The sequence below is a fragment of the Ochotona curzoniae genome, unplaced genomic scaffold, assembly GCF_017591425.1.
Source record: "Ochotona curzoniae isolate NIBS_2020 unplaced genomic scaffold, NIBS_Ocur_1.0 scaffold_4505, whole genome shotgun sequence".
In the NCBI taxonomy this organism is placed as follows: domain Eukaryota; kingdom Metazoa; phylum Chordata; class Mammalia; order Lagomorpha; family Ochotonidae; genus Ochotona; species Ochotona curzoniae.
The window spans coordinates 16,578,018-16,595,140 of record NW_024467118.1 but is presented as its reverse complement, the minus strand read 5'-3'; the positions used below and the strand labels follow the sequence as shown (position 1 = coordinate 16,595,140).

Sequence of the window (17,123 nt, the reverse complement as noted above, 5' to 3'; positions counted from 1 at the left end):
TATCATATACAGTCTAGGTTATTAACATTTCCGAAACAGACCAAATGCCAATCAGCTGAAGCACACATACAAAGAGAGATGTCAGACGTAAATTCTAACCTAATTTCTCTATGTAATAGCTGGGTTTTCAGTGTTTTTTCCCCTGTCGTAGCCTCAGCTCTGTGACATCTCAGTGCATCCTATGTCAGTGCACTAAGACACATGCTCACACTTATAAACAAAGAGGGATAGCATAATCTCCAAGAAGCATGCAGGTCATTAATGCAACATTGCTCTTACAATTCTGCATGGCACTAAATTCCCCCGCTCATATAATTCTGTCCTCAAGCAAACTGTATTCCTGCCTCTATTCACCTTTATTTATCTTGTGTCGAATTAGAGCTTACCAAGTATTTAATAAATGCAAGCCACACAGAATCGAAAAGTGAAGTGAAATGAGCTTATTACGTATCATTAAATTCCATGAGTATGAATTCTTAATGCATTTACTAAAATTATAACCACAAATATTCTTGTGTCTATTTTTAAAATAAAAGAAAAATACACATTGCATTCTTTTAGACCTATGCTCCCAACTTTTCCAACTAATGTATATTGAACTTGAAATGACAAGGAAAAGTATGATTTTGTAGACTATTTAATACCAAGAGATAACAACTTATGTAGGCAGAATTAATGTAATTCTTAAAATGCCTGATACGTTTTCAAAAGTAGCTTATGTTGTGGAAGCCTAGTTCCTTAAGATTTAATTTTCTACACATGCAGTCTTATTTTAGCTTTTTTTTTTTTAGCCTAAGGAGACTTTTAGAACAGTCATCATTTTTATTCTCTAAGCTACATTTTGTTGTCAAATTGTATTTTACTTGAATACTGTTAAAAACTCAAGTTGCACCCTTAAGGGGAAAAAATCTCATCCCATCTCTAACCTAAGAAATATTAATCACAGGTAAGTATAACGTGAAACTAAAGCATTTTATGGCATCACTAAAACTTCGTTACACAAAAAGAGTGTCCAAAAGTTTCAGATAAGAAGAGAGGAGTTCTCTTGTTGAAGCTTAAGTTGAAGTAAAATCTCCCACCACAGAGAGTCTGTAAGAAACTACATTAGGGAATATGAATCAATCACCATTCTCAACACCATTGGAGGTGTCTGGAGGACCCTCTCTCAAATGAATTTGCTTTCTGAGGCTCAGTTAGTCTGTTCTCCCATTTTCTTTTTAAAATAAAGTTTACTTCTATATTTTATTGCTGATTTATTTGGAAGGTGAAGGGAGAGATTATCTTCCATCTACTCTTTCTCCAAATGGCTGCCTCCTCCAAAGCAGGGCTAGACCAAATTCAAGAGCAAGAGGAAATCCGTGTCTCACAAGTGGGTAACAGGGGCCCTACTACATAGGCCATATTCTGCTGTATTTCCCAGATATATTAGCAGGGAACTAGATTGGAAGTGGAGCAGTAAGTACTGGAACCAACATAATGGTTTAATCCACTGTACATACACTGGACCCATTTCCTTTGTAAGATCTGTAAGTATCACCTTTTGTTGGTATAAAGAACTTAAGTAATATAAGTACACTTTTCCAAGGTACTGAAATGAGGCTTGCTCAATACTTACTTTTAATATACTAAATATTTTACAAACAATTAACCTAAGTACCTTCAAAATTTAGCATGTCCCAACCACATACTAAATAACATAGAAAATTAAGATGGTACATCCCTGTGCTTGAGAACATGAATATAAATATACACACACTGTAGTTTGAAAACTCTTTTCAAAAGGATGTACCTAAAGAGACAAGTACTGGAAATGAATACTCCATAAATCCTACTTTTCTTTTACTGAGTGTATCAGTTCACATAAGTAAAGCAATTTCAAAAGAATGCAAACCATTTTTTTCATATTTAAACAATTTTAATTAATTAATTAATTAGCTCATCAGTTCCCATAACTAAAACAACAATGAAAGTATGCAAAACTTTTTTTTCATTTTAAGCAAATTTAATTAATTAATTAATCAGTTGATTACTTCATTGATTACATTTAAAAGGCAGAGGCAAAGAGAGACAAGGAGATTTTCTATCTGCTGGTTCTTTTTCTCCAATTCCTATAACAGCAGGTGTTGGGGTAATTGGTAGTCAGGTTCTGGAACATCATGAATGGCAGGAACCTGAGGAATTGCTGCCACCAGAATGTGCACTGGCAGGAAGCTGGAGTCTGGAGTGGAACCCTACCAGTCTGATGTGGGATAGAGGCAAAAGGTGACACCTCAACTTCATCTACAATTACTAATATCCAAAGTCACTTTATTGTACACTCCGAAAAATTACATGACTCATCCTGAGAATGATGTACTCCCTGAGAAAATTCACCATTTTCTATTTCTTTCCACATAGGCCATGCCATATATAACTTCCTTTATAAAGTTATTGGCAAATAGCTCTTGGGACACTTGGAACCGAAACAGAGAAATGAGCAAAATTTATAGCACCTTCAATTTGATTATTATGAATCAAACTAATTTCATGTCTTTATAATATTATTCAGCTTAGTTATGGAATCAGACTTTTTCGTAGAATGTTACATCATCATATGTAATACTAATACTGTGTTATACTCATTTTTAATGCAATATTGAACTGCTGTAAATGGGATAATTCAGAGATAAGTGACTAGACGCAAGGCCTGATTAAAACCTAGAATTCACCATACAGATCTAACCAACAAAATGCACTCTTGAAGCCTACTGGCTTCCAAAAATCATCCCAATGATATCTTAGAAGTACATTCTGTAATAATTTAGCTCAATGTGTTCGTGAGAGAAAAAAATAAAAACATATTTTTCTTTGCCATTCCCTCCTTTTACTTGATATTTATACTCCCTATTGCATGAAGTTTTAAAATTTATTTCAAATTGGAGATTATATTCCCTCTTGTTACAAAATAAGAACTACAAATGATTGTGTACCTTTAAAATATCACCTTTATACTCAGGAAGTCCTGGTTTTAAGGATATTGCTTTTAAGTGATATACATTTCCTCCACTAATTTTGGAAAGGTTACAAGTCATTTAGCAGTGTAGTCTTTGCAGAAAAGAACAAAGAAAAGGAGCCTGGTGCAGTGGCTTAGCAGCTAAAATCCTCCTCTTGAATGCGCTGGCATCCCATATGGTTGCCAGTTCTAATCCAGGAGGCCCTGCTTCCCATCCAGCTCCCTGCTTGTGGCCTGGGAAAGCAGACGAGGACGGCCCAAAGCCTTGAGACCCTGCAAATGTGGGAGAACTGGAAATGCTCCTGGCTCCTGGCTTCGGATTGGCTCAGTTCCAGCCATTGCAGTCACTTCTGTCTCTCCTCCTCGCTGTATATCTGACTTCACAATAAAAATAAATAAATCTTTAAAAAAGAAAAAGAACAAAGTGAACATATTGTTTAGTAATCTTTCTGCCAATAACTTAGATAATTAATAGACATGGAGAAGATAAGTTCTCTTCTGAATTAACAGTTAAGCATGAACACAGTGTGATGAGCAGGGTAATTTATTAATAAATATTACAACTTAATGCAATATACCTGGCTTAGTAACACCCCCTCTGATCCCCTCTGATCTCCACTAAAAAGCAATGGATGGGCGCGTTCAGATAGGAGCACTGGGTCTTACAAACAGCCCCAGGATGGAGAAGAATTCCTATAGATTGATTTAATAGCACATTAAAACACCAAGAATCCTGCTTCTAATTGGAAAGCACACACTCCTCACCAGAGTGACTGCCACTCAAGTCCCCAATACTCTGTTTCTGATTCAGTTTCCTGCTAACATGTCCCCTGGCAGGTGGCAGCAAAGGGCTCAAATACACGTGTACCTTCCAGACACTTCATCTCATTCACACCCACCCAGCCCTGGCTGTTGCAAGCATCCACAGACATTCCAAGCGTGAGCCAAAAGATGGAAGAAAGTCTCTCTCTCCTTCTCAAACGAGTAACAATCAATCAATCAAAACATGATTCTTTCCTTACAAATTGGTCCATAATCATTTTTTCTTGCCAATTCCTTAGAATAATGACATCCGTTGTCTGTTGCCATTAATAAACCACCACAAAGCTAAGTGACTAACAAGACGATAACTTATTTGCCATAGTAGTGTTGCTGAGCTGCGGTTTCCCGCTGTCCTCACTGTGGTACTACGTTATGCTGAGAATGAACTGCAACGCCAAGTCCTAGGTCGCTGACCCTTGCCTCTGACAGCCAACGACGAAGTCTTCCTGAGCGCCACAGGCCTCTTTTTCATGCTGTGTCACCCTCTTGCTGTCTACACGGCCTCTTCACAAGCAGTTTCAGGGCACAGTTAAAAAATAATGAAAATGGAAGATTCGAATGCTCCGCCTCAAAGATGCACAATCTTTTCCATCTTATTTTGGCCAAAGGAAATAAAAAAACAATAGTCTGGATGTAAGAGGTGGAAAAAGAATTTCCATATCTTGATAAGAATCACAGAAAGTGTACAACGGAAAAGACATGATCACAGAGAATTTTGATTCTTCACACCACAATGGCCAACTGGAGTTGTTGTATTTCCAGACTTCATGTTTGTGCCTAACACCACACCAACTAATGGCAAGGTTAGTAGTTCATGCAAACAAAGGAAGAGAAATCGATTCCCTTTTCCAAAGCTCTAACAAATGTCTGATACCCCAGGATCCAAGGAATTGTAATCTAAGTCAGACGGTGCCTACTCCATCAGCTCTGTGGGTCAACAGTTCTAAAGTTGCAGAGCTGACAACTAAGCAAAGTTTTTCACGATGGCACGAGTAATTAATAACCTTTTGCTGAATTTGAAAAGTAAAACGTTTTTCATTAAGATGGCGCCAAAGGCGAAAACAAGAAGCTCTTGCCCCTTCCAAAGCCAAAGCAGAGCGAAGGCACTGACGGCAATGAAGGCAATGTTGAAAGATGTGCATAGTCACAAAAAGATCTGCGTGTCACCCACCATCCCTCCGCCTAAGACGCAGCACCTGCAGTGGCAGCCCATACAGTAACTAAAGGGACCCTGAGAAACAAGCTTGCCCACTGTGCCATCAAATGTCCCCTGACCACAGAGGAGGCCATGAGGAATACAGAAGACAACACACTCATGTTCATTGTGGACGTCAAGGCCAACAAGCACCAGATCAAACAAGCTGTGAAGGGGCTTTATGACATTGAGGTTGCCAAAGCCAAGCTCCTGATGAGACCTGAGAAAAGAAGGCGTGCATGTGGCTGGCTCCTGAGTTTGGTGCTCTGGATCTTGTCAACAAAATTGGGATCATCTAAACTGCATCCAGCTGCCTAATTTTAAATATAGATTTTTTCACCATTAAAAAATAATAATAATAAAAGAAGTTCACTGCATGGTGCTCTAAAATGTGAATGGAAACTACTTGGTGTCTCTCAACAGCTATCCAAATGTCTTTGCTTTCATACTTGTCCTTCTTTGCCAATGTTTCCCATTTAGCATTATGATAATACCCATCAAGGACCATGATTTTCCATTTATTATTTGTACCACGTTAAGGAAGCTAATTACTCCTTTCCCCACAATCTCAAGTCTCTTAAAAAAAATAACAGTAAGCATTGTCATAAACAGGTTGAAGAAATCAGAGGAGATAATTTATGTCAAGTAATTAAACCCTTAGACACAGCTCTGAAATGACATGTCCTACAATCGCATCAACAACTGTGCTATCAAAAGATTTAATAGAACCAGGATACAAGGTAGAAAAATCTTCCTATTAATGTTATTGAGTTTTAAATGGATATGATACTCCATAGCTTCTAAGAAACTTTCATAACCATAGTTATGGGCATAATCTCAGTACATTAAGATCCCTTACTGTACTTATTGTGAACATATACATATATGTGTAATGAGCATCTACAAAGTATTTTTTGTTTGTTTTTTTTTCCATTTCTTTTCTTAAATTTATTTTTAGATACAGTTCCATAGGCTCTGGGATCTCCCCTCTCCCTCCCCAAATCATCTCCTCCCCTTATTATTTCCCCCTCTGGTATTAGAGTGGGTGATCTAAAGTAATGAGATACTGCAACTCAACAAGTTTAAGAATCCCTAGATTATACACTAGGCATTTTTAAAAACTGACCAAAATAGCCTTAAGCAACACTGAACAAGAAATTTTCTCTGAATATCAACTTGAAATATGGGCATTTCTTCTATTTATATGTCACCATAAGGTGACACACAGGGCCTTCAGAATTTAAATCAGAGCAAAGCAAAATAAACATAAATGCAATGTAGAACTGCCAGCACAGCTTAAAGCTGTTGAAGCTCTTGCTTGTACACTCGCTTTCTGATGTCTGAATTTCACTTGATCTTAGTTTCAGGCTCTGGGCCCCTTTTGATTTAATTAGTGGGTTTTGAGAATCTGTGTTTAAAACAGTGTAAGAGTTGAAAGCCTTTCCCTTTTGCTGGCACTTACCTGGGGGACACAGACTTACCTTGGTAACTTTGTCTTCAGGTCCTATTTCTTCTCAATAGCATGCACCACTCCAAAAGTATGAGAGCAGCTTGCATTAGCACTGGCATGCAAGCCCTCTCGTTGCCTCAGAGACACTGGGCAATTTATGATCATTTGTTGCGAAGAGGCTCTGCCATTTCTCTCAGCCAGAAGGAAAATAGCATCGCCTCCTCAATTGCATCTCAAGGACTCAGCTAATGCAGCCCGGTGCTCTTCTCTAGATAGAAATATCTACAAAGGCTTTTAGAGCTCAGATCAAGTATTTTCACTGTCAGCCACCAAAGGCGTTCTGCCCCCTGCCTGCCACAATTACAGGACTTTCTAGCCAGCAAAAATAGGCAAGCTGAAATGTCTCCTAATGCCCCTGTCAATATTGAACTATGGATTGCCTGAAAAAAGAGTCGTACGTTCTCCTGGGTAGCCCAAGTGCTTTGAGGAGGGCCCATAACCTTCTGTGTCAATCTAGGACATGAACCTTACAGCTCCTCTGTACGCAGTTAGTAATGACCCCACAACATGCTGTAAAGAATTGCTACCTTGAGCCAGGCAGAGAGAGGCCACTTGTTCCAACATAGGGATCTCTTCCAGAGGATGAAAATACAATAGCAGAATAGGTAAGAAGAAAGAAATTTGACAAAGTGGATTTCAGAACAGGAGTGCTTATTATAGCAATGAAGTATAGAGGACAAAAAAAAAAAGATTTTGCATTTGTGGCTGTTATTGAGGAGTGCACTGACAGCCGACAATTCCTCGAACTTGGTTTGATTTTTTTTTATCTCAAATATGAAAGTATTGAAGACTGAATTATAGTTTCCCAGCCCTGTGAGTTGAGAAGGGGGTAGGAAAATATCTCATTGTATACAGTGCAATGTCTCTAAACACTTGTTATTAAAAACATCCCACTGTAAGGTGTCATCTAGAATCACAGTGCCACTATGTGAGGCTGATCCACCAATGCTGCTAAAAGTAGTGTAACAACCACCATCCGCGGGCAGTAACTTGCAGAGCATAATTAACAGTGTGCAGGGCAATATGAAGACAAGCCAATGTTGCTGCGATGCTTGTCAAGGCATACAGGATTTTCAGTTTGTGTAACAATGCAGTAGTTACCTGGGATAGTTCACCTAAAATATTTGGTGTTTCTATACATAGTGTTATATTACTGCCACTTGCTCTGTCATCATGAGCTAAACACTTCAGGAAAAAATGTTCGCTGCAAATTTTTGAAATATCACCTCCACTTTCAAATTAAAAATGCAAGATTAACTTTTAACACTAAGTGGGACCAATGTTAATAAGATCTAAGTTTAGGAGATAAAGCAAAAAGCAGAAAACAGTGCAAACCTTAACATGAACTGAAATGCAGAAATATTTTCAAAATAATTGCCAAGTAGAATTTCTTTTCTTTCCCCTTGGAGGATTTACTTATTTTTTATTGGGAAGCATAGTTACAGAGAGAGAAAGAGAAACAGAGAAATCTTCCATTTGCTGGCTCAATCCCCAGATGACTGTGATGACCAGAGAAAGGCAGGTCCAAAGCCAGGAGCACGAAGCTTTGTCTACCCATAAGCATACATCTGAATGGTTCTAACTATATTAACAACACGATGCAAGCATCATTACCATCCATTTCCTCTATTTGTTATTTTGTGGACTAAAATTCTCTACTCTCTAGACAATAACTTCCTAAGCCTGAAAACCACTTGATGCTCACATTAAGTGGATTTGCAGAGTTTTTGTCATTTAGTGTTCCATATTTCACTTTGTACAATGTTTGCTCTTCCTTATGGAAGCACATGCCAGAATGTCATTTCTTTTTCAGGGTCACAAATACTTGATTGTGTATCTGACATTTTATTTACTCATTAGTCCGTGAACATTGGAGTAGTTTCCCAATTTGGTTTATGGCTAATATATTGCTATGAATTTGGGTGACACATATATAGTTTTGCTGCAGTATATAGTCAAGAATGGAATCACTAAAATATATGTTAGTATTAATTTAAATTTTTTGTGGACTCATTATTGTGCTTTCCATACTATCTGTAACATTTTATGTTCACACACCATGTCAATTCTTCCCATCCTCACTGATATCTCTTGCTTTCTATTTGCACTTTTGTTTGTTGTATTTTACATAGTAGAGATCCTAATAATCATGATAAGGGATTCATTCAGAATAGTTTTTAATCATACCTCAGAACAATCTTGCAAGTAGAATGCCATTATCTCAATTTACTGATAAAGAAATAGAGCTACAAGCTTAGGGAAGACTTCAGTGGACAACACTATTCCTAATCCACCTGCTTTAATTCACTTCATACTTAAAAGAACACTTCAGGAGCCTCTTCTTTATTTAAAATGTTTTGACAAATAGTTTTCATTAAAAAAACACTCAGGTATTATATCATAAAACATCAAATAAAATTTCTTTTCAATTTGATTGTCTTATGCTCCAGTTGAGGATGGCTCAAAGCCTTGGCATCCTACATTCATGTGGGAGACCGGGAAAGAGGATCCGGGCTCCTGCTTCCAATTGGCGCAACTCTGGCCATTGCATTCACTTGAGGAGCGAATCAGTGGATGGAAGATATTCCATCTGTCTCTCCTCCTCTGTATATATGACTTTCCAATAATAATAAATAAATCTTTGGAAAAAAAACAAGAAATCAATTGAAGGCACAAAAGGCTAATTTCTCTGAAATCAGGTAGGTCAAACTCCAACCTCTTCTTTGAGTAATAGAAATACAACGTTCATTTGCCTAAGTCTACAATATTCATTCACAAAAGGCTGCAATCTCTTATCAATTAAAAAGCAATAGATATATAGGTTAAATGCATATGCATATAGTGTTCTATAGGAACTGTATAATAGAGACTATCATATTGAAATGTGAAAATAAAATGCAGAATGCATCTCAACTTCCAATCAAAGATGGACTCCCGATGAAACTGTTAAATATATCTTGACAATACGATACTAGACTCTGCCATTCTCCATACCTACAATGTCAGGATACGCTTAAATAGCAGACGATGAATATATCACTGTTTTCTGAAGGACTGTACTAGTGTAATAAAATTGGGAGATCTGGTCGAAGAGGGAGGAAGGGGAAGTCCCAGAGCACTTGGAATTGTATCATAAAATAAATAAATGAATTTAAAAAAAAAAGAAATTGGTGAAGGGAAATAATTCAGAATACATTAGTGATTTAGGCCAATACCTAATAAAAGCCATAATAAATAATATTTATTGGATACTCACTATTTTACACTAGGTATAGAAAGTGCAGATTTAAACACAGAAGATAAGATCAAGAGATTGATACCGATTGTGTTAATGAGCTGACTTCTACTTTTCCATATTCTGAGAGTTAATACATTCAATTCTCCCTTTTTAAACTCTTTTCCATATTATATATTTCAAACCTCTTCTAACATCCTTTTTTATTAATATTTTAGTACTTTCTCATACCAACAAACTTTGTTTCTTTTAAGAAATAGCACATTCTCTCAAGTATTACTGTCACTTAATTTTAGGTCTATGATCAAATAATTGAAAGGAATTTTTTAAGTATCAGCAAGGGTACATCAAATATATACATGAAGATCAAATTTAATTCAATAAAAGAAAAAATGAGTGAGTTGGTAATTTAAATTGAAGATGTAACTCTGAGTCAAGGAAATTCATCTACATTTGCTTGAATCCATGCATTAGATTGTTGTAAGCATCTTATCAAAGAAGTACACTGAACAATGAAGCTAAAATGGAAAGGAAGGAAGGAAGAGAAAGAAAGAAAGAAAGAAAGAAAGAAAGAAAGAAAGAAAGAAAGAAAGAAAGAAAGAAAGAAAGAAAGAAAGAAAGAAAGAAAGAAAGAAAGAAAGAAAGAAAGGAGGAAGGAAAGAAGCAAGCAAGGAAGGAAGGAAGGAAAAGAAAAGAAAAAGAAGTTACAAAGGATTTTAGGAGTAACAGCACAAAGCCATCAGTTTTTAGCAAAAAAGAAAAAAAAATAGGTTTAGTAGCAATAGCTCAGGTGTTTCATGGAGTGATCACATTCTTACCAGAGTGCCTCTGTCTGAGTCCTACCTTCTGCTGACACACCAACTAGAAGCCAGCAGAGGATGGCTCAAGTTCTTGAAATCTCACCACCGAGTTGAGAAACCCACAAAAGCTCCCAGGTCCTAGCCATTAGAATGGCCTAGCTCTAAGTTGTTGTCAGAACTTAGAAAAAAAGTAGAAATGGAATATTTCTGTCCTCTGACTGGTTTCTTCAGTCTCAAGTGCTGTCTGCCTTGCAAATAAAATATTCTAAAATGAAAATAATAAAAAATAAAAGTTGATATGTCACAAATATCAGCATTGCTAGTTTAGGAATTTAGCAATACAAAACTGAACATGGACCCTGGTGTGGTAGCCTAGTGGCAAAATTCTTGCCTTGCATTCTCTGGGATCTCATATGGGTGCCAGTTTGTGGCCCAGATACTCCATTTCCCATCCAGCTTCCTGTTTGTAGACTGGGAAAGCAGTAGAGGATGGCCAAAAGCCTTGTGACCCTGCATCTAAGTAGGAGACCCGGAAGAAGCTCCTGGCTCATGGCTTCAGATTGGCTCAGCTCCAGCCAATGCAGCCACTTGGGAAGTGAACCAGCAGATGGAAGATTTTTCTGTTTATCCTTCTCTCTGTACATCTGTCTTTACAATAAAAATAAGATAATAAAATCTAAAAAGAAAGTAAACATGTTGCTTGAAACAGTAATGTAAACAAGAAAAAGAACAAGGATAAATTACAAGTTCATCACGTGTGAGCTAGTTGGTTCTCGCATCTTCATAAGTTTCAACTTAACTATAGCAGGCCCTGTCACTCTCTGGAATCAAAGCAATTTATCATCCATGAACAACTGCCAACAATAACATCGCTAGGGACAAGCTGAGGTTGCGTTTTTTCTGGACCTGGGTTTTATGTGGGTTTTCATATAAAAGTATTGAATTTATCTGGGTGGTGAAGAGTTGCTAAAGTTAGTGTCAAGGGAAATGCCCCATCTTATTGGTAGTGATGTTATCTTAGTTGCTATAATCTGTCAGAGTCTAGAGAAGTGAGGAAAGACCAATGCAAAAAGTCACAGTTGCATACAAATTAGAATTCATTTTTAAAGAATTCCCTGTTTCAGGCCTTATAATTTCCACACACATTTAGGCCATCCTCTTCTTGAAGGCTTCAAGATACTATATATTTTATCATCACATGCAGAAGCACATGTTTTTAAAAAACTAAACACACACGCATATATTAGCCATACATGTCTGTAATTTAGTTCCTTTCTTTTTAATCTCAGATTGAAACTGGGCTCTTCTGACAATACATATACATTAATACCCACAAATATATAATAAGCAGCTGCCTATACATTATAGGAAAGCCTGCTTGCATCACCAGAAAAAGACGATATTCCAAGTTTGGTGAAGTGAAAGAATGTTCTTAAATTGTATGCACTTACTGGAGTTTCTAAAAGGACATATTCAAGTACACCATTGGTTGTGACAGTGAGGAGAGCAGGCATCTCTCACAAGAGCGTTTACACGCTCCACTGGAGCCCCCTGGGATAAATGAAAGGATTTGCAAGGAACCATCAAGAACGGTGCTTGGAAGAAAATGACAGATAGTTTCTCATCCTCATAGACAAGGAGTCTCCTGTTCTTTCCTAAACACCATATTTGTCGGAGGATAACAAGCAGCAGCTTTGATATAATTGCCTTAAGTTAGACCAAGGTGTTGCAAATGTTCTGAGACGATGCTATGTTCGAGATGTGTGATTGGGTTCCCTCAAATAAATTCCCAACTCTACATTTACTGGGTACCAGTGGATGTGACGTCCACACTCACTGCCAACATGCTCATGAATACACACAATCAACCCAGGGCTGAAAGAAAAAAGCACTAGTCTCCCCCAGTTAAGATGCTTGCATGGCATAGGGATGCAAATTGGAACTCACTCATTGTAAATTTAGAAAACTTTTGGGTGAATGTGAATCCTTTAATCAGTAAAAATCTCTCAATGTGAGAAATACAAGGCAGTATAACTTCAATGTCCATGATATATTAGAGACAGCAAACTTGAATGTCATACAGGAGTGTTATTCAGGATCACGGTCTCAACATACATTTGCCACTATTTCACTGTAGTAATTTTTAAATGTACAAGAAGCCTAAATAATTTCACAGTAAAAACTCATGGCTAAAATTAACTGATTAGCATCTATAACTTATATTTTCCTTTTAAAATGATGTCTTCATTTACTTTTTTATTCAAAAGAGAGAGTTTCAGAGAGAAGGAAGACACATGCACAAAGCAGGTGGAGCGATAGAGAGAAATCTTCCATCCAATGGCTGCATCTCCAGATGATTGCAACAGCCGGGGAAGCCAGGGGAAAACTGAAACTCTATCTGGGTCTCCCAAGTGGGTGCAGGGTCAGAAATATTTGGCCATATTCTTCTGTTTTCCCAGACAGAAAGCTGGATCAGAAGTAGATAATTTAAGACTCAGACTGGTACCAGATGTGATGCCAGAATTGTAGTTGGTAGCTTAACCCAATGGGCCACAACACCAGCCCTTGAGCTAACACTTTCCTACAATCTACATACAAAATCTTTACTAATATCATCTATTTACCTATTACTTAATTTGCAGATATTATTTGCAAATGGCAGATATAACTGGTTTTTCCAAGTATGCATACTGTCTGCCAGAGTTGTCTATTTATTTGGGATTTTTCTTTTTCTTTTTACATATAATGAAATATATGTATACTGTACAACACGAATGATTATATAAGGAGCAGTACTACAAAGCAACATTATTGCCCTACTCTTGCCAATAAGCTCAAAGAACAAGCTCCATTTGTTTTTTGGGGTTTTGTTTTTGTTTTTGTGGTTTTTTGCTTTGTTTTGATCCACTAAAGTTTTCTAGAACTTCAACAGAAGAAAGTAATTAAATTTGTACCCATCTGGGTAATACTTGCTGTAACATGGAGAATGAAAAACCTCAAAGATGTCCACATAGTAATTTACAGAGCCTGTAAACCAGTTGTCAAATGACAAAAGAAAAATAGAATCAGCAGGCAAAATGTGTTTCCAATCCAGTGACTTTAAAATAGACAAAGTTGAGGGCCAGCATGTGGCAGAGCAAGTTACACCGCTGGCTTGGGATGCTTTACCAGTTGATAGAGGTGTGCAGGATGTGTTCACAGTTTAAAGACTTGCTTTCTGTGACCTGAATGTGTGGTGACCAACCTATGATCTGTTCCACGGCCAAGGAGTGATATCACAGACTGATTCTGTAAATGGCTAGAAACACACAAGTTTAACTTGGCCTCAGAGCCTTTTTGCCAAGTTCTGATAGAATATTTCATCAGGAAAACCCAGAAAGCAGAAAAAGCCACTCTTACCTGAAGCAGCCTGTGGAATCTTTGGCCATTTGCTATTCTAAAAGAGAAAACAGCCTGCTCCACTGTGTGGTATCCCAAGAAATATCTTCAATTATAACAACTACAATTACTGCTGCTACTGATCATAATAACAATGACTAATTCTCTACTGCAATAACCCCTGAGACAAAACAACAAGAGCACCAATTATTAACATATAACCTTAATTTGCTTATCCTTGAAGTAAGACTTTTTCGTATCCTGGTTGCTCCACTTCCCATCCAGCCCCGTGATTGTGGCCTGGGAAAACAGTCAAGGATGGCTCAAAGCCTTGGGACCCCTGCACCAATTTGCCAAACCTGGAAGAGGCTCCTGGTTTCTGAGGAGTGAATCAGCAGATGTAAGATCTTTCTCTCTGTCTCTCCTACTCCTTCTCTCTGTAAATTGGACTTTCCAATTAAAGTAAATTAATCTAAAGAGAAAGAGAGAGGAGGTTATGGGATTAAACAATCTACACCAAGATAGGAAGAATTTAATGATAAATCTTATAAGGCACTTATCAGAATGATAGGTGCATGTCAAACTCTCAGAGAATGTACTCTTCTCATATTTTTTCTTTACTCATTTTCTCCAATGTCAGAAGTATTCTCAAGAAATGCATAAGGATGCCATTTTGCACCCAAGAGTGGGGTAACTTAAAGTTAGAGAAGCCCCTACAAATTGGAACATACCACTAGCTATAACTGAAGAGGCAGACAATGGCCCTCTCTAACAATTTTCAGAAAACCAGTGCAAACATGAAGAGTCTATTGAAAGTTCATTGGAAAGTAGAAATAAAAGAGAGCATTACTTTTCAATAAAGTTTATAAAAACTCCTCATATGTTGAAATTTCAACCAAGCTGAAGAGTTTTTTCAGTGGCCAGTTCAAAGAATCGATCAGATTGCAACATACAGTCCATAGCTCTATTAAAACAGGAACCTACCAGTGTTCACTGAAACCCAGTGTGAAGGTACAGAAAGGAGCTCCAGAGATTCGAATTACACGGATGTAGGATCCAGGAAGTTAAAGTGGGTCTGGGAACCCAAAGAGAGGCAGACACCTAGTAACTAAAGCTCTGCTAAGAACACAAAGTGAGGCATCCTACAAAGCATTATCTTGGCGTCTATGTAGTGAGTTTGTGTTTTGTATATGAAGAGTTTTGTCTCCATGAAGCTAGAAATTAATATTATGGAATAAATGCTGCCTGGTGCTGAATTACATATCCACCGTTAATTAAAAGGGAAAATGTGGATAAACTATAAGAAATCACTTAGAGTCCAGAGAAATAGCATCAATAGAGCCAGCTTGAATGTAATAAGCTCAAATTCACTGAAAAAAAAAATAGCTTTGGGGGAAGACCAAGTGCAATATATTTTTATGTAATTATTCTTATAATTTTATATTTAATAGTATGCAATGAAGCTTTTGTTTCCATTTAACATACGGTTGTAAAATATTTGGCTCATAAAGCTTTAAAAAGAGGAAATGAGAGGGAGGGAAAAGAAATCCTTTGTTATTTAAAAGCTTTCCTTTGTTTTTTTCCCCGGGTTGTGAATCTGTCCCCTAAACTCATTGCTGCCTCATTTAAAATTTTTTCTATACTCCTAAATGCCTCACTTTCAGCTTTCCATCATATTTAAAAACAAACAGAGATGCTGTTTAATTCATTTTGCTTACCAGGGAGTAAAGGAAAGAAAATTAAAAGTAGTTTCACCATCAGTAAAAATAGCTAATATGCAGAGATTTTCAAGGCAATATTATAAGAAAAAATGGCATTTCCAAGTTTGCTGTTCTTCTTTCCAAAGCATTCCTCTTCCTATGTTACAAATGAAAATATTCTGAAAACTGAGATAGCAGAAAAATACACTTTGCAAATATGATGACCTGGAATGCTAATAATACACTCAGAAAACAGGTAAAATTCAGCCACAGGAATAAGAAAGAAGAAAAAAAAGCCCTGAGTATACACAGACCAGAAATGTAGTAAATGCTAATAAGTTCTTTTTGCTGTAACTAAAAATTTCTGAGAGTCGGTACTACGTTTCTCTGAATCGTGCATAGGTTACTATCTAGTAAAAGATCTGCCACATTTAATAAGGATGATTATTAATTTTTCCTCTATTAATTAAAACCTCTCAGGAAACAATGATGTCCTATGTCCACAGACTGCAACACAATGGCCAGGAATCGCAGTTACAGAAAGGCAAGGAAGGAACAAAGAAAAAATGTATGGACATGGAAAACCAGACTGAATGGGTTGAATTCTAGATCACGTAGTCCCAGGAATGGATTGTGAATTGCTAAAGTCATAGAGCTGGATAACCTTATGCAAATAACTACATCTTACCTTATACCAAAATACAGATTATACTAACATTGCCTTTCATGGCATACAATGTTAAAAACTGTTTTTCTCCAAAATGAGCCCTTTGGGAGTTGATCCATCTAGGTGACTCTTGTGGTAACAGTTGTGCCCACCCAGGTAACACATGGGCATATCCGCACAAAGAATTCTTATTCACATCTGCAAAGAATTTTGCACTGGAAAGCAACATATTCACATTTTCTAGAAATGTTAACAGTGATGGCTCTGGGATGGATGTCGGAACTTGCTTGTAGCTGTACCAACGTGATGATGTACCTCTTAAATTCAGAAACATCGACAAATTCAGTAGCAGTTGTTCTGTGTAAGACCACCTAGCAGGAACTTTCACTTATTTGTGTGTTTTGTTTAACTTAATTTGAACAAATCTCAGCATCTGTTTAAGGACACTGGTGTAGGAAATCTGAGATGAGAGAGGCTTTTAGAATGTGCTTACTTCGTGCTCGCTTCGGCAGCACATATACTAAAATTGGAACGATACAGAGAAGATTAGCATGGCCCCTGCGCAAGGATGATATGCAATTTTGTGAAGCATTCCATATTTTAAAAAAGAAAAAAAGAATGTGCATACTTCAAAACCCACATTATGAGATTTGGTGAATTTCTTCAACATTCAATAAGTACTTATTAATGTTTTAGGAACTGAATAACTTTATGTTTCTACTCATATTTTATATTGGAAAGCCAAATCAGTATTCAGTAGGCACTGCAAGGGATATATTTCTTTCTTAAACTGCAAAATTCTTCATAATAAAATAGTTAGGAGA

The 17,123-nt window shown here is 37.1% G+C and overlaps 1 non-coding gene across 1 annotated transcript; it reads left to right on the top strand.

Moving 5' to 3' along the window:
* The first annotated feature begins 16,795 nt into the window (after positions 1-16,795).
* On the top strand, positions 16,796-16,902 carry LOC121146943. The gene has a single exon (XR_005882301.1). It is a non-coding gene; the product is annotated as a U6 spliceosomal RNA (small nuclear RNA).
* Positions 16,903-17,123: the final 221 nt, after the last annotated feature.